Here is a 24,951-nt window from a genome sequence, read left to right as displayed (position 1 = left end):
AGAGATAAGAGGTTGAAGACAATCATTACTGAATTCAGTGCCACTCTTTAAGTAACTACACAAAAAATACACTTTTCTTAAAACTGAAATCAGCAACAAGACTTTAGCAACAAACCTGTACATATCTGCACAGTCTACAACAAACTTTATAACTGTACAGATGACCACAGGAACATATTTCTACAGAAATGTCAGGTTACTCAGAAATACCCCAATATATTGTAATTAAAACTTCTGTATATGGGTATGTTACAACATATTGCCTCAACTACTACTTCTTCATGAACTATGATGAATTATATGCCACCTCATTGCATGAATAGGCAATATGCAACCAAAAAACTGTAGAATAATTTTCATATTTTTACAATGAAAAAAAATGTTTTGGATCTACATACAAACAAACCAAAAAAGAATTGGTAGTCTTCAACACTCATAAACAATAGATAAACACATATAGACTCAATAGATAGATACAAACAATAAATAGACTCAATCCATGAGTGGTCCCTCTGTGTTTATTTGTAACCTGTGTAAATCTCAGTGAGCCCTACCTAACTATTAAGTTATTAAAATAAACAATAAAATGATTGTGGAATATTTAATATAAAAGAAAAGAAACCCTTTCTTTTTAATATCTTTGTCAGGTCACCTTGGACAATACATTTATTTTCTAGAATGAAAGTTTACGCATGCTGGACACTAGTAATAGTGTACATACAAACTGCAATATTTCTAATTGTGGGAGGGATGTTAAAAAATACATCACAAATAAAGTTTTCTCATATTTGATTCAATTTTTTTCCAGATTTCTACTCTGTTACTACCATGTACATTAAAGATTTTTTATTTCTTATTCTGTGAATTAAATATATATATATATATATTTATTTTTTTTTTAAAAAGGTAATTTTCTAAAGACTTCAGACTAGAACTCCATGCTAGAAGACTAGCATGGTGCCACTCTCTCCACAGGGAAGGTTGCCTGTGTCACCTAATCCTTGGCTTGCCTCTTCCTTTCTTATTTCTTATTAGGGTTCAGATCAGCTAGCTTTTAGAAAGATGATGGAAATGAGAGCAAGCCAATTTCTTGCTACAAAGGCAAGAAATGACCAATTCCAGCACCAAATTTTGTTTTTGTTTTTGTTTTTATTTTTATTTTGTTCTTCAGTGATTTTCTTTGATTTTGTCCAAGACTTCACAGTGTTGAAGGGAGGTTTGGTTCATACTTTTAACGTCTATTAGGAAATGGTGTAAATGTCATAGGTTTTGAAAGCCTTATCCACAACTGGTTAGGAAATATTTCTGTTTGCATTTAAAAAAAAAAAAAAAGTTAAAAAAGTTCTCCAATAAAATTCCAAGATTTCATTCTAAGTTAAATAAAAATTTTTCAACAAAAGTCATGTTTTTACTTAAACATAGTGTACTGCATAGTAGTATGTTTTGAAGTACTTCTAAGCTATTTAAAAATAAAAACATGGGACATTTAATTGTTGTAGGAACTCCTTCCTAAACTTTTTTTTTTTTTTTCTGAAAAATACTGTGAACATGATTGCATTGAAATTGTACTTTCCCTTGTAAGTTCTTTACCATTCACTGTTTCAAAGATAAGCAAAATGCATCAATTAATGGTACATACAAAGATGTGGTTCTGGTTGTTTTTCTATTCTCTAACCTTCATTCAGCCTTTTTCACTGCTGTGAGCCACCACATCAGACCAAAAGTTAGGATTGCCTTCCACAACTGAGCCGTTCTCCTTCAGTTCTGCCACAGCAAAGAATATAGCAAAGGAAGAACTCTCCTTTGTCAGATCCAACATCAACAAAAAGAATGCTTTCCATGTATATGGAAATAGAATATAGCAATAGTAATTATAGAATCATAGAATCATAGAATATCCCAAGTTGGAAGAGACCCACAAGTATCATCAAGTCAAATTCCTGGCACCACACAAGTCTACCCAAAAGTTCAGACCATGTGACCGAAGTGCACAGTCCAATCTCTTCTTAAATTCAGGCAGGCTTGGTGCAGTGACTACTTCACTGGGGAGCCTGTTCCAATGTGCAACCACCCTCTTGGTGAAGAACCTCTTCCTGATGTCCAGCCTAAACTTCCCCTGCCTCAGCTTAACACCATTCCTGAGGGTTCTATCACTGATGATTAAGGAGAACAGGTTGGCGCCTGCCCCTCCACTCTCCCTCGTGAGGAAGCTGTAGACCATGATGAGGCACAGTGCCCTCAGTTGCTCCTCATATGTCTTCCCCTCTAGGCACTTTACCATCTTTGTCACTCTCCTCTGGACATTCTCCAACAGTTTACTGTCCTTTTTATACTGTGGTGCCCAGAACTGCACACAGTATTCAAGCACCAGCGCAGGGTAGGACAGGACAATCACTTCCCTTGACCGACTAGCAATGCCGTGCTTGATGCACCCCAGAGAATGGTTGGCCCTCCTGGCTGCCAGGACACACTGCTGGTTCATATTCAATTTGCTGTCAACCACAACCCCCAGATCCTTCTCTGCGGGGCTGCTCTCCAGAGTCTCATTGCCCAGTCTGTACGTGTAGCAGTACCTGACACTTGCTTTTGTTAAACTTCATGAGGTTGGTGATCACCCAGCTCTCCGATCTGTTCAGAACTATGCTCCACCTTTTACATATGATCTTTGATGAGTAAGAGCAAAAGGAGAAAAAAATAACATCAGAAAGATGAAGTACCCTACTCACACCTATCAACGCAAATGGTAGAAACATTTGCCTTACAGATGACGTTTCAGTGACAACTTTCAGAAGACCTCACTACTTCTTTGCTTTCTTTGACAACTGACTTATTGCAGTAGTCACCATTCCACACTGGTTTGAACCACCAGAAGAGGTGGCTCTTACATCCCACAGACAAATGGACAAGTGTCCTCAGCTATCTTAGCTGAGCTACCAAGCTTTGAAAGATCACTGAACATTTTGCCAAGTACCTTGTAGCAAGAGAAAAACTACTTGACAAATGTTATTCAGAATCCCAAGGACTTTTTTTTTGTTTTGTTTGTTTTCTTTTCAGGAGGAAAAAAAAAATAGAAAATCACATCAGTCTAGGTAAAATAAGCACCAACCCCCATTTATGTGAATAGCAGATCTGCTATGTATAAACCATTTAATCTGTTTTTGTTCTTGTACTTTCCATCTCAATGTAAAACAATGAGTTATACTACTTAAACAGATTTCCCTCAAGAGCCTGTCAGTGAACTATTTTACCAGATCTATAGACTCTTTCACTGAACTAACTGAACTTGCAAATTTATCTCTGATTATGGGATAGCTGCAAACTACTTTAGGATATCAATCTGAATTCAGATTCTCTGAAGAAAACAGACCTCTAGTAATCCAATGAGAGGAGTATGGCAAGCATGGTGCAGAGCTGAGCCACAAAGGTGAAGGTTTCCATTAAAAACTGTGGCTGAAATGTCATATTCAAATCCTGGATTAAGATTTGCAGGCTGACAGCATTTGAATGATATCCTTTCAGGAGTATACAATGGACACAAATACTAGAGTTGCTTCAGATTCCTTGGTTGAGTCTCAAGGAAAAACGGCAGTCAACAGACATAACTCCCAGCTCTCGGGCAAGTCTCAGTGTCATCTCCTTACCAAAAAAAGGACATTAATAGAACGAGGAGACTTTTCACTTTTAACTCCTGTTTCTTTCCCTTGGGAAATGAAAGTAAAGAAGTCATGCATTAGTTTAAGAAAGTTTTCACTGCAAGCTCTAGGGAACACTTTAGCCAAAGAATTTGGAACAAAGAAAGTAGACGAAAAAGAAATTCTGGAATGCAGCTAGGTTGATGAGGAAAGTAACAGCTGACTCTCCCAGCCTATTCTGAACCTCTGACATATGATATTTTGGCATTGTGATGCCACATTTGAATGCCAGGTGAAGGGAGCACTAAAGAGTCATCACAAACCCTCTCAAGAAACCATAAAAAAGACATGGACATAAAACAAAGACATAAACATAAGACATAAGACAAAGACTTAGAAAAGAAAAGAAAAGAAAAGAAAAGAAAAGAAAAGAAAAGAAAAGAAAAGAAAAGAAAAGAAAAGAAAAGAAAAGAAAAGAAAAGAAAAGAAAAGAAAAGAAAAGAAAAGAAAAGAAAAGAAAAGAAAAGAAAAGAAAGAAAAGAAAAGAAAAGAAAAGAAAAGAAAAGAAAAGAAAAGAAAAGAAAAGAAAAGAAAAGAAAAGAAAAGAAAAGAAAAGAAAAGAAAAGAAAAGAAAAGAAAAGAAAAGAAAAGAAAAGAAAAGAAAAGAAAAGAAAAGAAAAGAAAAGAAAAGAAAAGAAAAGGAAAGAAAAGGAAAGAAAAGATGAAACAAGAAACCAAAAATGGAGAAGATATAATTTTAAATTCAAAAACTATGATATTGAAATATCAAAATGTTTTGTTAGACAAACCAATAATGAACAGTTATACTTGAGATGATATCTCTCTCTCTCTAAAGCATGACGAAATGAAAACCAACTACATCACTCCTGCTTTGCCTTTAGGAGTTTAAAATATATATATATATATTAAAAAAAAATAAAAAAGTATACTTAGAAATTAAGCATGTAAACAGGCTTTCTTCATAAAGTCTGATAGGTAACTAAACTACAGTTCATAAATATGTTTACAGGAAGAAAACATGGGGAATTAACAAGATTTTGAATATGCAAAATGGAAAGGAGAATAAACTAAATCAGAAGTTAATTGTATATTTTCATAATAATTAACTATTAAAAAATAACATTGAGAAAAATATCTTCAATTTAACGCATATATTTCTAAGAAACATAATAATAATAAAAAAAAAATCTCTGATCAGCCTCAGCTCAATGCAAGAGCAACTAAGCATGGTCTGTCTAGACAGAGAACAGTCTCTTTTGGCCATGAATAACAGCATATACTCTGTTAATAAATTTTAATACTTAAATATTGTTCCTTTTTATGCACAAGGACATAGGTCTTAAGTCCATACAAAAGTAAAACAGACGATTCTGTGATTATGTACATGGGCACTTTTATTCAGTCATTGCATTATGGAAACCCATTGGTCCAACAATCAGAAAAAAAAAAAGTCTCTATCCACTTACACAGAAAAGTGTAAGTTTACATTTATGTATTGTAAGTACACTTAAGTCAATACAAAATTTCTCAGTCACGTCACTTAGTCACAAGAAATGGAGAAAATGCACAATAAGCCAAAATAATAATAAAAGTTGTTGTAAGCAAGTCTGCACCTTTGGATGCATAAGAAATTCTTTCCTTTCCACTGCCTTGAAGCTTAAATGTATGTGTGGTGTGTGTGTATATACACGTCTGCTCCCTATTTTTTTCAGCAGTCTCCCATTCACTGCTGTGATGCACTATTAGCTAGTGAATCTAGCTAATTGCACCTAGCTCTATTTTTAATTCTTCCACCATGCCTTCTGAAATGCTCTTTGCAAGAGTACACCCAGTCCCTCCCACAGAAGCAGTAATCACCACTCCCTCAAAACATCACACTTCTCACTCTATCTAAAGCCAAACCTTTATAAAAGATATATTAATATAGAAACAGCAATGAATTGGGGACAAAGACAGATTACATATACAGGTATATCAATAGTGGAAAATACATGAAAATCTATTTCACTAATCCCCAGAAATAAATATTTCTCCCATCCATACGTACATGTAGATGTCTTTATTTTCCTTTAGCATGGGATGATGTTTAATACAGAAGACTTTTGACTACAGGTCAGAATCTGCTTGACAGAGCATCCCAATATACTGACTTATCAGACCTGGGAAGAAAACTCTGAACATGACTTGAAGAGGATCAATGACATATTCCTGTGCAAAACAAATTAACTGTTGTCATTACATGTCTAAAAATATATGAGAATTCCAAGTGCCATAAGTATTCCAGTCTATAGTTTTGATTATAGACTTGTAGATGTACTACACAAATAATATATATATAGAGAGAGAGAGGGGAAAAGGAAATGAGATATGAGGCATGAGACAAATACACCGTATGATTTCAGACACTTAAGGTATTTCCTTGCTAGAATGAGTACATGTAAAATGTAGAGAATTATTAGATTTTGCCCTTTTCTAACCACTTGAAAAGGTTTGACAAATGTTAATGTGGAGGATAGGGGCAGATGAGATATGCTCTGCCTACGTACTGAGGGATTTTGTCTTCTAAAGCATCTAATGTTGGAAGCTATCTAAAACAGTCCATTTACACATATCTGGTCCTGTACGGCAACTTCTAAACACAGAAATAGAAAAATGTATTTATAGATGCATGCAGTTATAAGGGGAAAAGAAGCAAACAGTTTAGCAGCCTACAGAGCTGAGGTTATTCAGGCAGATTGGCTGTATTTGAGTGGAGAACAAGGAAGGATTAGGACAAGAATGAACAGAAAAAAATGTGACTGTAGAATGATACAGAGAGTGGATTATGAGTATAAACAGTCTCCAGAACAGACAACCCTTTCAATGTTTCAGAGGACCAAATTCACATTTTTCTAAAGTACAATGAGAGTTACTGCTGAGTTCATACTTTTTATGTTATATGTAGAAACATCCAAAACATGTTTCAGGACACAAAGTACTCTAATGAAAATAACAGCATTACAATACTTTTTTTTTATTATTATTATTATTTTTACTGCATATTTTACTGTATGATTTAAATGGTGGAAAAGGTAAAAGCTGGAACAGACACAATTATTTTAGTGAAATGAAGGCAGCTCTCAGAGTTGTTAAAAAAGTCCATCATGGGACTAGCAAACTGGATTCGCAAAGATCTTAAGGGATGTAATGACACATTTTAATTTCCTTCAAGTAAAACCTTATAACCTATCTCAGAAGGTTTCTATATAAAATGAATTAATGACTCCTCTTTAATGAAAAGTATTGATTCCTTGAAGAGTACATATTACAGGTACAGAAATTGACTGTTTGGGAATTTTGCTATGGCTGCAAAGTAGGACATATTTCAGGCTATGTTCCCACTCTGTGCTACATGGAATGTCCTTGAAAAGGTATTGCAACTACTCCAGATGAAACAGATATACCTGTTGTTTTTATACTGCTGATCTCATAAAGACCTATTTATTTGGTAAGCAGAGAGAATTAAAAGACCTAAAAGTTTGTACCACAGGGAAAACTAGTCACTGGAATATTCCAGGCCCTTAAAGTTTATGGAAATTTTAATTCAGACAGAACAGTGCAGAATTTTCAACCCTTCCCCTATTGGGCCTGATTTTGAATCTGGAAGTGTGGATAAATCAGCAAGAAAGATATGTTTTAACAAACCATGGTGCACTTGGGTGTCTCAGATGTCACTAACATAGATCATTTCTACCTCTGGGTTTACCACAGTAGTAGAGATGGAGCCCAGATTATCTCACTTCAAAAGCACAATTCACTAACATCCATTAACTGCTGGAATAGTTTTATGGCCTAAGATATATCATTAGGTCATCCTAACCCCATCCACAGCTTAGTTTGTATGCTTGCTGTGGAGACAATGATCTCATAAGGGTTATTGGCTTTATTTGGGGTTTTTGTTTGGCTTTGTTTGTTTGTTTGTTTTTCCAAATATATTTGGATAAATAGGCTAGCAAAATTGTACTTTCCCTTTGGAATTACTGAATAATCAGCTCTATAATTTATAGGACTTTACTTCTATCTGATGAAATGTTACAGTTCCACCAGCTACTTTTACTCCTATCCATATCCGCCTCATTAGTCCTCTTAACAGACCTTTTTATTCACACTGTTCTTGAAACTGGAAATGGTGTGTCCACCACATCTAATCACCTGCGTGACTCAGGGAACAAGCTACTAAACCAAACTTAGAAAACCTGCCGAAAATTATGCACTGAAAACTGTAAAGTAAGAATTCCCAAAGCTATACTGTAGCCAAACAGGCAGGAAAACAAAAAGTATTACATAATACAGTTATAGTTAATTTTAAAGAAAAAGTTCTGGAATCAGTGTTTGACATTAAAAGTATGTTACCAGAAAAAAATCAGAACACTCCTGAAACATGAGCTAACTCTTGATAACTCAGTATCAAATACCAGAGCCAATATTTTATAATATTTTTAAATTATTGAAAAATAAATAATAATAATTAAAAAAAAACTTTAAAATTATCATATACTACCTTCGGTTGTAGAATTTACGGAATTTCTATGTCCTAAATGAAAGCACAGTGGAGTCAATAGATTTTGGCCCAGATATTAATAAAAAGTAAAAAGGAAAAACAGGCCCAGACCAAAATCATCCCCAGAAGGCAACTATTTAAAATTCAAACATGAACCTCTTTTTTAAACAAATATAGATAACATGTATTGACTGGAAATTGAGAAGTTTGTGCAGAAGAGGCCGGCGAGGAGACACATGAAGAAGAAAAACCCTGGTGTTTCATATCAAAATCCAAATAATCATATGCCTGAATTAGCAATGATCCATAAACCCAATAACATGCATGCAGTACCTTAATAAAATTAATGTTTTATTTCCCAATCTGGTATTCTGTTTCTTTTAAAGCTGTAGCCAGCCTGTCTGAATGTGCCTAAGAGTAGCACAGCTGAGAAGGGACCCCAGTTTTGCCAGTACCCTGAGGTGCATCTGTCAGCACCTATTTCTCAGAGCAAGTGCCCCCAGAGCCATTTTGTGTTTTGCAAGCTCTAGAGTCAGGCTGCGTCACAATAAACATTATAAAACAGAGAAAGTTCAGAATGAGACAGATTAGAAATAAAAATGTTTTATAAACAAGTCTCCTGTCCACTGTGTCCTTGTGGTGAAATCCTTTGGTTCTATGCCAGATTTTAGTTCAGTAACCCAGTTGCTTTTGGACAAGACTGAGATTTGCACAGTACCGAGGTTTGTACAGTCCCCTCTGGGTCTCTTGGAGGAAGAAAATTTGATGACCCCTGAGGCTTGGCTTTTTCTGCTCCCTATTTTTCCTAGCTGTCTTCCACTGTCTGCTCTTCTCTAGGCTCCTGGGCTCTTTGCTGTCTCTCATATGCTCTGTTGGTCCTACTCACTGCTTTGTAAGGTCTTACCCCCCAGCTACGCACAGTTGCTCCCTGTAGAGGGTCAATCTCCCCTTTCTTCCATAATGGTCCGTGTGACCCAGCATGCAACAGCCAGGGCAAGAAACCCTCAGCCTCCTTCCCCAGAAATTAAACACTGCTTCTGGTTATAAACATGCATTCTTTGACAAAACAAAAGGCAAAGATGCAAAATGAACAGCAGCCACCATGGAACCTAACCCTGAGTAGCCCCTCTGAATCCTTCCTACCTGTGCTGAAGTCCTGAGCATGTAACTTCAAACAGCAGCGATGACATTTGTCCTGCAGTTTGTCCTCTCCATCACCACCATTTCCAACACTGCATGTGACAGAGGCCACAGCTCCCTCATTCCCTCACTTTGGCGGTGGTGTTCCTGCTGACGGTCTGTTTAACGGCTGCCTGAGAGCTGAAGTGGGCCTTTGTGGAGAGCAGCAGTTCAGCACTTGGAATGCAAAAAGAATGCCCTTGCTGACACTGAGAAATTAGCCCAAGAGTGTTACCCTATCTGTTTGTCTTAGCAGAAACGTCAGTCTGATTTTTGCTAGAGCTTGGATTTTGGCTTTCTTGTAGTTCAGCAAGAAGCAAAAACTTTTTTTTTAACTTTTAATATATAGGTATCAGAATAGGCACACGTAAGTGCCACTACTCAGACAATGCCCTCTTCAACACATTTGCAGATGTTGTTTTCATTTGTTGAGTAACACATATCTTGTATGTCAATGCCTGTGCAGAAGCATATCAAATGTCTCAAAAACAGATATTTAATTCATATTGAAATTCAGGACACTTTTCAGACTCTCAGAGTTGTCATCAAATTAAACAGCACATGCTTACAGTGTATGCAGAGGATGGAGTGTTACAAATCCCACTATGTCAAATGCATCAATAGCATTTTCAAGAAGAGTTATCAGTTTTACTGTCCTGTATTTGCCTACCTCTCCAGTAATCTTTAAACATAGGCACAGTTGACATAGTGTCTCGTGCACCAAATGCAACAGGCACTGAGAATCCCAAACAGCCATTTTGAAGCTTTTACAGAAACACCACTCATTCACCACTCATTTTTTTCATGACAACAAGACCAACTTCCACTCCCAGGAGCTCAGTATTCTGTGTTCTGTGCTCTCTTTTGTCCTTCCCCAAAAGTACTAGTATTCATTTGTTTGTTTGTTTGTTTGAGGGGAGCAAGGAGAAAATGTCAGCAATGTAATTGTTCCAATAGTCTGTTCAAAAAAGCATATTTCTGAAATAAATAAATAAATAAATAAATAAATAAAGGCTTATCTCACTTATCTACAATTAAGTAACCTACATGTATTAAGGTTATGCATCTCAGGCAACACCTCTGTCCAAGTGCAGAATAATTCTCTCCCTTAAATAAAAGGCAATGGCGATGGCGTAGTAAGATTCAGAAGACTAAAGCACATACAGGTTATGTCTGCAGTACCAGCCTTTGTTTAAGTATATCCAAGAAGGGAAATCAATATTCCTCAGGAGAGCATTTTGTTGGTACAGCTGCTGTTGCTAAGATTGGCTCAGTGTCGTGTTCTCATTAATACAGCCTAATGGCAACCATAAGATTGAAAATGTGCAGACAGACATAATGAATTTATACTAAAACCACCACGACGTAAACACCACGACGTAGAAATTCTAATTGTTTTGTCCTGATTGGGTACTTTCTATCTTGAAAGGATCTTGTTTATAAATTAGAGTTTAATGATATTTATGAATCACAAAATTAAGTCCTTCCTTGTAGCAATCATTAGCGTGAAAGCAATAGCTGCTGCAGTTCGTCCTTTAAGAGCTTCAGAACAAAGAAACTGGCATGCTCAAAAGCAGCTTTTTATTTTAGAGCAAATTGTTACTATTGCAAAGAAAATGTAAGGTTTAAGTTACACAAGCATTTTTTGCCAGCATTAAAACAACTCTTTGAAGCCCACTTCTCCCAGAGGAAGATACGTGAATTGTGTCCTACAATCCTGTGAAATGAAAAATCCCTTTGTATCAAGTGTTATCAGACATCCTCACTCTCACTCTAAATACACACACTGCTCTGGATGTCATTTGTTATTCAGTTGTTAGACTCTCTGTCAGTGCTCTGGAAGCCTTAGACATGTGGGCAAGAAACATGAAAAAAGCTACTGTAGAAAAAAAAAAAGCTACTGTAGAAAAAAAAGCTACTGTAGAAAAAAAAAAATGCTATAGGGAGATTGAGCAGAAAAAAAAAATAATAAATAAAATAAAAATAAAAATAAAAATAAAAATAAAAATGTTCAAGACAGAAATGACATCCATGAACTGACAGCCTCAAAATGATTACTGATCAAACACAGGTTACTACCCTTAGAGAGAACCCTGGAGGTGAAATTTGACATCTCTCTCTGCAAAATAGCTAAATTTTGAATTAAGAAAACATTTGTAATGAGACCCAGTGATTAACTACAATCTTGCAGTGAGAGTTAAATCATCAATCATACACTCAGACATAATGTACAAGCAGTGAATATGTGGACTGTCCCTGCCCCATCCTCTCTGAGGCAGCCTGTGCTCTATGTGCATCATTGGACACACTCTGCCTTGAGTGGGCCTCTGCAAGCACAGCAGCCATCTTAAGCCCTGACATGCAAAGTTGAGTTTGTCCTTACCCCCAGAGACTTCACCATCAGATAGTTTACACTAATAGGGCTAGCACATCAATCTTTACCACCATTTGTGAAAATCTGTTCAGCTGGTGTAGGGAAGACAAATCATTCAGTAAAGATTTCAATAAAATCATAACATTTCACCTTGGGAAAAGGTCCTAGACTCCACAGCATGTGTACACCTACCAACAACCAGACACAAAAATGAAGTGTGTGAAGTACTTTTCTCCACTCTCTTGACTAGGATGGCATGTTCAGTGTCTGGTGCTGTTCCATCAATTATCATTTGACATTCACATAAATTTATTCAGTGAAAGAGTCTTTCAAGGATTTTTATTTATTTTATTTTATTTTATTTTATTTTATTTTATTTTATTTTATTTTATTTTATTTTATTTTATTATTGTATTTTATTTTATTTATTTTATTTCATTTCATTTCATTTTTTTCACTTAGACAAAGTAACGATGTTTCAGAGTGCGCTTGATTTCTGCAAACTAAATTAAGCTGTATGGGCATGAATACTGCAATTGGACTGCATTACAGCATGTGTTACTCTGTGGCTCACTGAAATGTTCAACAGGCCTGTATAGGTCTCAGAAAGGAGCACACCATTGTCAGTTAGATTTACAGGTGATACTTAAAAATCACAATATCATTTCATATCATGTAATATCCTTCCTCCAATGAAACATCACATCAAGCTAGATACATGCTAAATACATGCATCCACTTCCCTGTAAAAGGAGGGAACTAAAACTTTAAAGGGAAGCTACAGAAAGGAAGTTTACTGAGCAGGCCATAAGTGGAAGCTAATAGGGACAGCTGTGTTTCTTTATTCTCACATCTTTTTTACAAAATAGATGTTTTATTCTGAACTGTAAAAAAGCACCTTTGAAGATCTCTTGTGGGTTTCATAGCCTTGAGGCCCATTTTGGCATGGATGTCTAAGTATTTCCCTTTAAAAAGAAAAGTGAAAACTGATGGGATCTTTCACTGAACCACTAGAAAAGGCAATTCCCTCCATGCACACACTTCTCATACATAGCTTGGTGTTGAGAGAATACACACTGAAGATATGCTGCCAGCTTAAATTCAGTATCCTTTATAGAGAATTAGAAATCAATGTCTCACACACTCCTCCACTGTTTAAGTGCTATACTACCAACATTGTCTTGGAGAGGCTGGTTGTTTCGGCAGGGCACAACCACATCAGAAAGCATCTGAGTATAGTCTTAGTATATAGGAGACACTAGTTTTTTGTATGTTTATTGTGCATGCCTCAGTTTTCCTATTTTTCTGGATGGCATTTACATGGAAAGAAAATGGAATAATCATGTTCTTGAGCTGAGAGTCTCAAATAGGTAGGACGGGGCTGTGGTGAGCTGGAGCATTGACATACTGTGGCCTTGCTGCGAGAGGGGCTGACAGCCCCTGAGCTGACATAAGGTCCTGGTCCCTGGGCAGGGACAAGAGCTGATGGTGTCCTCAGGACTATGATGGTAACTGTTGAGAGAATTTGTGAGAAGACCTAGGAAACCTGCCTCTGCAAATAGGCAAGAGCAGTGCTCACATCCTAACCCCAACACAGGCCTGAGGCTTAGGAGGGGCTGAGTTGCCTGCAGTTCCTGGATGTGCCTCATAAAACCTAGCTTGCAGACATCAGGTGTTTCTGGGTTTGGCTCCTTGGAGTCCTGAGAAGCGAGTCCTGTAGGTTGTCAGTGTTAAAGGAGCAGCTGGGGTCTATCTCAAAGACTGGATGCTCACCTGGAAGGCTCTAGGACCTCATTACCCATTTCTGCAAACAGTCAAGAGAAGCTGTGACTGAACAAAGTCAGTGTTAATACAATTCAAACTGCTCTTCATAAATTAAAGGACAAATTAAAGGACATGGAGGACTTGGTTGCCCATATGAACTTCACGCTTCTTAAAATACCTGAGACCTCAAGAGAAAGACCAAACAGAAAAATGTTCTTGCTCCCCTAATGTGGATGCCCTGGGTACCTTTGTATTTCTCTAAATGCCCGTGCTCAGGAAACAAAACAAATTCCTTAGTTTCTTCTCTACTTTAGGAAATTATCTGCAAAATGGAGATGACAAATTATTGCAAAGGTTTATTATAAAACTTTGTGTTTCTGAAACTTTCAGATAGTTCAATGTTTAAGATAACAGAAATACTTCTAAGGATCTAATAATTTTTTGTTCAGTGCTTAAAAAGAAGTTTACCACAGGTTAGTGCATTCAGTGGAGAAATAAAGAAAATATTGAAGATTTACCAATTCACCTTCTGGAAAATAGGTCATATTCTGCCTAGAGGAAGATTCATTGACCTGTTCCATTTAGTCATTGAAACTGGTGCACTTTTATTCTAAGTGAAGATGTAAACTCTTCATGTTTAAGGTTTCACTCATCCCATACAATATTGGTAGAAGTATTTTTTTTTTTTTGCCACAACAGATCTTTTAATTTTAAAAATCATCTTAGTTGACTTAAAAGTGTACAAAGGGCTGTAAAATAACTTTGTTTCACTTTTTGCAGAAGTGAAATCATTCTTAACCTAAATAAAAGATCTTCTCCGGTATTTGCAAAAGATTAATGAGCTATCAAAGATGGTAAAAGCTTTTTTTTTAAAAAAAAAAAAAAAAAAAAAAAAAAAAAAAAAAAAAACCTACAGAATGGGACAGTGAGGTGTCCCAAAAGTTGTTGTTGTTGTTTTTGTGTGTGTGTGTGTTTTTGTTTGTTTGTTTGTTTGTTTTCCTGATCTTTAGAAAAATTCAGTTATTCATTTCTTATGCATTCCAAGATGAGAATGACTGGAACTAGCCTGCTGTACACAGATTTCTAGCAGTACTTCATCAAACAGTACGATAAAATAGCATAAAGTGAGCAGTAGGGTTTGATATAGAAAAATACTACTTCTGTGTCAGCAATTTTTGGAGCCAGCTCTACTATTTAGATAGTACTTTGGCCTTGCTCATTACCCTGAAAAATTACGAGTATACTCAGTTGCTTTCAGCCCCTTTCCATTTTGTTATAGTGTAGCTGGAGACATATCACCTGCAGAGAAGGTAATTCGATCTAGATAAATGTAACAAAGGAGAGTAGCAGAATTGTGGTTAAATTATGCCTCTTTAGAGGCAGAGCCATATCAAGAAAGGTGAAGACAAGTACTGAATGAATGCAGTGCATTGGCCAGAAGCAGTGAAACTATGCAATTCTGGTTGCTGCCAGAAGTGGTTGAGAGATTTGGCTGAGAGGTGGCCCCAGCTACACTGTTCAAAAGAGAAAGGGAAATTAATCTTTTCAACTCACACAGAGTATGTGTCACTGAACTGAGCTGAAAAATAAAGTCTGACTATGCTTTTTTAAAGGAAGAAGTGTTTATACAGAGCAGATGGAGAAGGCATGTGTGGAACAGTAAAAACCGGGCCAACGAGTGGGCCAGGCTTCTTTGGAACTGGAACTCAGTCTTCAAGTCTCTTGCCTTTGTGATAAAAAATAAAAAAATAAATAAAAATGAGGAGACACCCTATCTGATTTTTTGTTTGGTTTGGTTTATTTTTTTGGGAGGGGGAAGGGACCCAAAATTCCAGACTTCTCCACATTCACTTTTCTACCACTGTATAAAATGCTGCAGAATGCCATGAGTCAAATTAAATACACAAAGACAGAGAGAAACCACTTCATTCTAAGCAAGACAAATTCCTGCACTTCCACAAGGGTTTGGAAATCTAAATCTTTTAGACTATGATATATAATCCAATAGCCAGAAATACAGATTTGCAAGGTAGGATTCACAGGAGGGATTCTACATCTGCTATTATAAAACTCTTGTAGAAGACAATTTCACAAGAACAGACCAGAATGTCTACTTAAAAAAAAAAAAAAAAAAAAAAAAAAAAAAGTGTTCACAAGACTGCCTGTGATTTTAGCCTGTATAATTAAACAAATCTACTGGTAAATCTGAGCTGATTTGTCACAATTTATGACTAACAATTAGAAAAGACACCACCACACAAGAAGCAGAAAGCAGAAAGTGCTAAGCAGGAGATACCTGTAACCAGTAAAGTCTTTACTTGTGAAGTCGTTACAATCTAGGATCCCAGGTTGCTCTCTTAGTACATCTTAGTATTGTGCTACATGGTAGCTAAATCTGCTGAAATTGAGAATTGAGTCTTATCATTATATCCCAAATAAATAAATACTACCTCACAAACTAATTCAGTCGTGACTAAAAGCTGTGTTTAAAGTATTTGCTATCAGAGTGTATTATCATCAGATAGCCTTAGTGAGCTTGACAGAAAGACCTAGCAGCTCATACTACAGCATTTTCTCTGCTTAATCAAACCTAAAAGAGATTTGGAAACTCAGAAGAATGACTGACTGCTTTATTGTTATTAGATAACACAATATTATTCTGTTGAAACAAATGACTTGCAAAACAGCACTTGTGTGCAGGTGACATATCTCATTCTGTTCCCAAGGAGAAACATGTCAAGGAACAGGTCATGGCAAGGACCACAAGTTTTCTGGATACAGGCTTGAATTAGGAGAAGCTGCCAGACCCACCGCAGGGTGCAGGTCAGTTAGAGGTGGGGGAATCTTGAGAAGAGAGGACTTCACAGGACTTGCTGGAAGTAGGTTTTCAGTAGCAAGTCAGAAACAGCATATGACTCCTGCAGACAATTTAACCAAATCAGTTTGAACTCAGTCCAGAAAGCCTTGCACAACCTTTACACAGAAATATCTAATTAATGACAGCTGCTGCTATTGTTTCAGTTTCCACATAATTGGAGCTGTACTTGTGCTAGCCAAGATCATTTCACAACTTCTTCCACAAATCCTTTCTTTACCTGGTTGTCTGCAGTATCTGCTGTAGTCTGTGAGATAAGTTCTTCATATCAGGATCTGGTGTTGCTTATGTATGTCACACTGCTTGATTGAGGCTCCTGAATGTTAATCAAAAAATGAAATAATATTATCAGCAGAACACCCTTATTAATTCATTGTATAGGACTTCTTTTTCTTTAAATACTATGTGAATGAATTCTTCACATCCATAAACAAATAAATAAATAAAGCTCTGCTATGTAATGAAGAAAAGGCAGATTACAATGAGTGACAGTCAGTCTCCAAATGTCAGCAGGCCCAGTAAAGGCAAAAGTCTAGAAATTACTAAATAATTGTCCTGTGGCTTCATTAAGTTGATTTTGTGTAGGTGTCTCAAAACTAAACACATAAATGTTTCAATGTGGTTTGTGCTCTTTCAGCTCTCCCTCTGAATAACTATATGTTCCTTTTGATTGTAAAAGGAGAATCAGAGGATAAAAAAAGAAATTGGAGTGTCTGAAATTTCAAGATATAACACTGAACAATAATTTTAGCATTGGTCAGTGGATTTAACCGGAGTTAGCTCATTCAGAGCTAATTCTTCAAGTGAACAGTTTTTAGCTGTTTTATATCCTATAGAATTACAGTAACATTAGTTTAAGTCAATTGAACTTCATACAGTTATATTTTACCAGAAATATTCAGGGATTCATTTTCAGATGTCATCTTCCTAGTATTTTCATAAAAACATGTGTATAAAAGCATCAATTTCCAAGTGTGAATATGGACTTTGAATTGGAATTATTTTGCAAACTTCTAAGCTATGGAAATGTTTCTTCTTCTAACTTTAATGGATGAAATTTTATTTGTTCAGCCTGTATGGCCGTTTTCTATCGAATATATTTACTTGTCTACATGTGATGTTAATTCAAGAAGCTATAAGCATTCTGAAACCAGTCTTTTAAATTGGCCTGTTCATCCAGTTCCTCAAACAGGCATCACTTTTAACATTTCAGTTTGCTTAAAGTTTCTGTAAAATATTGTATTCTGTTAGGAAGCATTTTACTGCAGTTTGTGTTCACATTCATATACTAATTGACAAGGTGCAAGAAACTGTGGAAATTAGGTCTACAATGTGTTATATTTAATTGGTGTTATGCCTCTGTCCTATCTGGTGTAGACATTCTGTTTGAATGTTATACCATTCAAAGTGGTATTATCTTGAGATACCAATAAACCAATGATCACCTGATCCATACTTGATCTATCCATTCTGTGCCACTGAAGAAAATTAATACATTGAAGGTGAAACTTGTGCAAGTGTTAGTATCAGAAAAAAAAGAAAGGAGAAGGAGAACTTGAAGTTAAAACTGTATGAAATGCTGGGCTGAGACCAGACTGAAATTTCCAGTTTATGCCTTCATTGTTGTGCTTTGACTATGTAGAGATTTCAAAATCCTGCATGATGTGTAGATAAGATGAAACAAAAATAAAACTGCATTGTCACAAATAAAACTACATTTTCTTTCTGTAAAGCCTACCTACCCTCTTATTGCCTGTTGCAGGACGCACAAAAATCCCTCAATTGCCAACATCGATTAAATAATGTTGTTCTGTGTTTAGTATCCTCTACTGCTGCACCATAGCTCAGGTTTTGTCTTTGATCTTATTTCGTGGTGTGTGATAGACCATGCCAAGTTTCCATATATTCAAATGTACCTGAAAATATCTGCTTCCTGCAAGACTTCTCAGTAGCTTGCAAATAACACAGGGTACAAGTACCAAAATCCTTACTCAAGTGTACCACCAGCTCTTTACCACAAGGCAGGCTTCTTTCCCCCTGTGACTCTAGCATGCAGCAATGCAAGCATTTTGCTTTTTGAAGCTAAGGTGTTTCTGAATACGCATTCTCTGCTCTTTTAAAGCAGGACATGACTGTTTTGGCTGATTCACTCCATTGTTAGATTGAGCACCCCTCAGGATCACACAGTGGTGAGTCAGTCATTTGTAAACAGGAGAGAAAAAAACAACAAATGAACAGAGACAACCACAGGGTTCATTTCTGTGATCAAAGGCATCAAACAAACCATGCAAAAATTTAGGAAGAACTTCTTTACTGAAAGGGTTGTGAGGCATTGGAATGGGCTGCCAGGGAAGTGGTTGAGTCACCATCCCTGGAGGTCTTTAAAAGACGTTTAGATGTAGAGCTTAGCGATATGGTTTAGTGGAGGACCGTTAGTGTTAGGTCAGAGGTTGGACTTGATGATCTTGAAGTCCAACCTAGAAATCTTGATCTTCCAACCTAGAAATTCTGTGATTCTGTGATTCTGTGAAGAGCATAATTATTTATTGAACAAAACTCGTAGCATGATCTTCCCTGAACAACCTCAGCAGTGCCTGCAGCTGACCTTACCCACTATTGAACTGAGTCCTTTCCACCTCAAGAACAGAAAACACACGTTTTGGATTTTCCCATTGACAGAAGGGTCTGAACTACACATAGTGCCTTCTATTCGTTCTTCTCTGAGGGACTGCAGAGTGGGCACTGAAACTTAATCATTTTCAGTGGCAAAGACATGACTTTAGACATATTTCAGAGACAAAAGGCAAGTAATGCTCTGTTTTTGCAACCCTGAGCTTTGGAAGAGCACAGGATAACTCACAGTAAAGGCCTATATGCTTTCTTACAAGCAGAATCAGTCTGAGGACACTTAAGAGACATCATTGCTAAGAAAAGATTTTGCAAGCATGAAGCTAACAAGACTACTTGGTATTATGTATAATGTTTCCATATATTGTTTTTTGGCAGCAATGGTTTAGTTTTCCTGGGCTCAAGGCCCAGTTTCTGTTTAAATTTCTGTAAGGTTTCATAGCAGCCTAAGTATACAGAGACAGCTTGCTTGCAAATAAACGTATATCTCACTATACATATTGATTAGATTTTAAACACACCCAGAAGCACATTGGATGGACAAGCATTTTTTCTGTAACATAATATAATTAGAAAAATCTCTTCTTTAAAATAATAGAAATTTTGCCTGTGGAAGAACTGATAAGGTAATACATCAAAAAGAAGTTAAATGGAATAAAAATTTGAAAGATGAACTTCAGATATTAAAAGCAGATTGATTAATCATTACAAAGGTCGGCTTAAATGACATCCCAGTTCTGAACAATTTTGTATATCTGCAGTGACCTCCAAGCTATATTAGATCTGAAGCAAGGTACGAAATTGAATAGAAGGGTTTTTGCCAGGTTACTGGAAGTCTTGTAGGTCCAGTCATTTCCAGTCATTGTTATAAGCAAGGGATCTTGAAGGGAAATTTACTGAGCCACCACAGTTCCCAGTCAGTTCAGCTACACTCACAGATGCACCAATCCAAACAGACTCTACCTGCTTTTATACAGTGTTATTCCTAAACTAATGAGCCTCAGAGAGATAACAAGCCCTTGACAGAAAAGATGGACTTCCTATGGAAAGCCAGCTTGGGCCAGCGCCCCCCACCCTCCTTCAGCATTAGTTTGTATAACACAAGACTGAATGTTCTCTGCTTTCACACTGACAGCCACAAATCTATAGAATTTGTACTTAACTGCACTTCTATATACAGCTTAAGACAGCAAAACTGAAAGTGGCTAATTCTACATCTCCTTGAATATCAGGCCCATTACTTATATTAAAAGGTGAATATATCACTCAGTTGTGTGTTTATATACACATACCATCTTATTCAAGAAGTCTATTCATGCTACAAAGGCTAAAGTATGTAAATAAAGTTGAATGAGTAATGAAGAATTGCTAGGCATTTAAATGTCTGTTTACTGTAGCTCTATAGGTTTTGTGCTTGCTTTTTTTGAAAGATATATTTTTAAAATTTTCTTTTGAGAAAAAAAAAATTATAATGAAATAGATTTTCTTTTGTTGCTAAAGGCAAGTAAATTTTTTTGAAAGAAATACTTGTACACCTTTTCAGTCACAGAGCAGAAACAACTTTGTCTCACATTTTTGACAAGTACAAGAGAGTTAATACTGTTCCCAGTTATAGACCATTAAGAAAAGAATTTTTAATACTAAATATGGATATAGTTAAAGGCCTTTTGATCTGCTTATAACTATTTCCAGAAAGGGGAAAGTGATCAGACTAATGTTTTCAGACTGTGATGGCACAATAATCTTAAATCATTTAGCTTGCTGTGACTTTCAGTCATTACATTAAAGCAATTCAGCACTTCTTTTCCCCTCTGCTCATGTCTATTCATTTACATTATATCATCATTCAGTGATAGCTTTGAATTGAATTAAGCAATTAACTCACCCAGCCAGGGAAGGTTTAGGTTGGATATAATGAAGAACTTCTTTACCAAAAGGGTAGTTAGGCATTGGAATGGGCTGCCCAGGAAAGTGGTTGAGTCACCATCCCTGGAGGTCTTTAAAAGACGTTTAGATGTTGAACTTAGCGATATGGTTTAGTGGAGGACTGGTTAGTGTTAGGTCATAGGTTGGACTCAATGATCTTGGAGGTCTCTTCCAATCAAACAATTCTGTGATTCTGTGATTTGAACCTCAATATCACCTGCTTTGAAATGTCTTCAGTTCAGACTGAAGCTGAACTATTTAGTCTAGTGAGCTATTTAGTCTCTACTTTCCTGAGTCAGGTCTGCAGACTGTTATGTGTATCAGGTTTAAAGTATAATAAAAGATACTTATAATTCAGAGAAAGCAATGGTAATCAGTCATGTGAAAACTTTTCTAATAGACACAATGGATATTCTGTCACTTGAAGACTGAAGTATCATATCTTTCCAGAAGATGTCTTCTCACCCAAATATTACACGAGATAGAAAATCATTTGCTGAAATCTTTGGCATAGATTATACCAATGAAAAGTTAAATGATTTATAAAATGACTTAAATGGGCTCTTCATGCTTGTAAATGTAGATAAATAAAAACTAGATCTGTGAGTAATACAAAACATTGGGTCACTAACAACCAAAGTTCATTAAGCGCATCACCCCTTCATAATGCATAGGCATTCTGATAATTAACCTCACTACTACAATTAGTCCTAATTATTATCACTGTTGACAGCCTTGATAAAGAAACCAGAGAATGAATTACATGCTTAGTCTGCCAGTTGTCACTGCAGACACACACACTGGCAAAAAATCGTACTTTGATGGTTTTTCCTTGCTGATGTGGTCTAGTACTTGTTTTACTGAGTGGACTTCTATTGCTATTGCACTTTCACCAATCAATTAAAATTCAATTAAAAAATAAAAATAGAACTACAAATACTTAACATCCTGCTAGCTGTAAGGTTTGCTGTTTTTTCCTCCCTCTCATTTCAAAACCTTAGATAAATTAAATTGGTAAAATTCCAGGGGAGAGGAGAAGAATAAGAAAGCATAACTTGTATTTGTCAAAACTCATGTACTCTCAAACTAAGCTTCACAGATTGTGCTTATCTTGGCTGGTGGGTAAAAAAAATAAATAAATCTATTTTTTAATAATTTACTTGGTATTCTTTCTATAAGCAACTCCATTAAAAAAAAAAAAAAAAGTAATGCATTATGGAGGTAGGTATCAAAAATGTGTAAAAGAATTAGTTCCTTGTTCCTTTATTAGGCGCTTTCTGGATTTATAAATTAGAGAGTTGGTAGGGAGTGGATGCATTTTCTCTGCTCTGTGGAGATTTTATTTGTTTTCATTCCTTCTAATATTAAAGAATCTTCTAACAGAGATTCTGTCTGTAATTGTATGGTGATAACCTGAAGTAAAGCACATCACTGTTTTCTTGCTGTTCAGCTTGATTACTGACCTTGCACCTCTTACATGCCTAGTACCAAAGCTTACCTATACTGCTTTTTTTTGACAACATGTGAAAGAGTTCTTAATGTAACGTATTAACATAACTGTGGTGCTACACACCACAGCGTTGCTGATACAACAGAAGTTCTTGAATCCCCTAGTAACAAGTTTGTTTAGAAACAGAGATCTTTTTCCTTCTTTATATATGTCCTTTACTTAGAATGTAACAATATATATCAGATTAATTTTGCAGAGTGTTGTTCATATAAATGATTTTAGCAATATGATGATTCAGCTGGTGACATAGCTCCTCTATATTAGATAATACACATTCTAATGCACGCTGTCCTGATAGAGAGCAAAATTTCCATACTGACCATATTTCATTTCTTCATGGTATCTTTATCATCAGTGTGTTTCACTCACTTTTTGTGAGTTCTGATAGTGGTCCCACCAGGTACACCCAAAACATAAAATGCTGTGGAATAAGATGCTTGAGGAATGCTTTCTGAAGCAGTCTCAAGTTTTCTGAAAGACCAGAGATGAAGATAGGGCTGGAACACAGATGAGGTCTATCCAGGGGAGAGGACTACAATCAGAGCTAGAGACAAAGCTACCTGCAGGGTAGCCCAGAGTCCACTGAGAAAATCCAGTCAAAGAGCCAGGACAGCAGGAGAGAGGACCAGGACCCAGACCAAGGACCCAGAACCACCTATAGCAGTGTTGGGGCAGGGACTGACAGCCCCAAGCTGGGATGAAATGGATTTCTGGACTATACTCTGTCCTCTGGTGAGCACTGTCTCTTCCTCAAAATAAATTTTCCTAAACTTAAGACAGAAATTTATTGTTTTTGTAGAAAAAAAAAAAAAAAAAAAAAAAAAAAACACGCAAATATAACACACTTTATGTTGTCTCTTGCCATGCTGGCTTGCCTACATTAAAAAGTTGACTGGATGGTCTCCAGAATTAAGAGGTATGTCATTTGAGTAGCAACCTCATTAGTTTTAAGTCTGCAAAAGGTAGGCAATTAAGGTAACCTCACTGCATAGGTATGCTAATGGAGTCCAAGAACCAGAGCACTGGCACAGAGTCAGAAAAGTGAAGCATTAGGTCTTGTGCATTTTAAGGCCTTTTATATGCTCCCCTATGTTTTAAGTGCTCCAAATTGATTTCAGTGAGATTTATCATGGAGTGAGGGTCTATAAAATGTAGTTATCTCTACTATAGTGTAGATACTGTCTATTACACTATGACTGTGAGTGGACCTGTACAAATACTTATAGATGCAAAACTGCATGCAGTGAGGCTCTGTCTCCTTGCCTCACCTTGTCTACCCAGGGACCACAGCAACTCCCTTCATTTCCTGGTTTAGCAATTTGAAAGGGTTGACCATAAGATAAGGATCAGACTTTTTCAGTCAGCCAAAGGGGGCAGGTTACAGATATGGGGGTAAACAAAGCCATCAACAAGATGATTTTTAAAATATTAAAGTTTGGAACATGCGATATTCTTAAAAAAAAAGTAGAAAAGCAAATACTAAACCAAAGTGGAAATGGAGCATTACGTTTTCTGTGACCTGTATACATAGATGTGGGAGACTGGGAGACTTTCAGAGGGAAATAAATTAGAAATTCTGATAGAATTTTTACCTATGATAGCACATGGGGTGCCTGGTTTGCTGCTTATTCATTTACAGATCTAGATGTGCTTTATTTTACACCAAAAAGAAATATAAAATAAAATAAAATAAAATAAAATAAAATAAAATAAAATAAAATAAAATAAAATAAAATAAAATAAAATAAAATAAAATAATGAATACTTATTTAAAAATGCATTTATTTAATTAAAATTTCACCTCAGTCCACTGGGTTTAGCAGTGTCCACTTACCTGAAGAAGGATGGAGGTAAGCAGAGGTCAAAACTTAACTATTACATGGAACTTTTCCCATAAGTTAGCTTACATTTTCTTCCGTGTCAAAACAAAAATGTATTAGACACTTGGGGGGGAAATAAATAAATAAATAAATAAATAAATAAATAAATAAGCAATTTCCCAATATATTTGTTGAGTTTTGGCATATAGATTATGATCTCCAGTTCAATAACAAGTTGTTACATTAAGTGAAAGCACAGGAGCTGTATTAGCCCATCCAGCATAAGACTGATTTATAATATCTTTCTAGCCAGAAACCACTGAAGTATTTTGCTGGAAATGCAGTCAAGCTGAATACAATTCCACATTTTAAAAATGTGGTTAGTAAGATCTTTGTGTCTTCATGTATTCCACGTTAGTGTTACTGTGCTCTGGTCTGCCATGGAATAAATAGCATTTTCCCTTGAAGAGGAAACTTCTGCGTTCTCTCTCTTTTTCCCAGCAATTTGAGAGTGCTTCCAGCAGTTACCGATACAACAGTGAGGGGTTTTCCTCCCACTTTTCTGAAGTGCCCACCTGATCATTAAGAACAAAGCTCAGAGAAATTGTGTGCTTACTAGACAAGGGATTGCAGTTTCACCTTTGCTGTGATAACTGTTTAAGCAACTGTGAAACCGAAATGC

The 24,951-nt window shown here is 36.2% G+C and overlaps 1 long non-coding RNA gene across 6 annotated transcripts in view; it reads right to left on the bottom strand.

The window, feature by feature from the left end:
• LOC137850608 (uncharacterized) overlaps positions 1–24,951 on the bottom strand; it is a 187,243-nt gene that overhangs the window by 27,973 nt on the left and 134,319 nt on the right. For 5 of the 6 annotated variants that reach the window (XR_011092665.1, XR_011092664.1, XR_011092666.1 and 2 more), the window contains one exon: positions 16,606–16,701. This is a non-coding gene — a long non-coding RNA (uncharacterized lncRNA). Of the gene's footprint in view, positions 1–15,328; positions 16,429–16,605; positions 16,702–24,951 lie in introns of those variants that run through there. The other variant, XR_011092669.1, reaches the window with a different exon arrangement.

The sequence above is a fragment of the Anas acuta genome, chromosome 2 (genome assembly GCF_963932015.1).
Source record: "Anas acuta chromosome 2, bAnaAcu1.1, whole genome shotgun sequence".
Lineage (NCBI taxonomy): Eukaryota > Metazoa > Chordata > Aves > Anseriformes > Anatidae > Anas > Anas acuta.
Note: the sequence above shows the minus strand (reverse complement) of the source record. Positions and strands in the feature narration are given on the sequence as shown.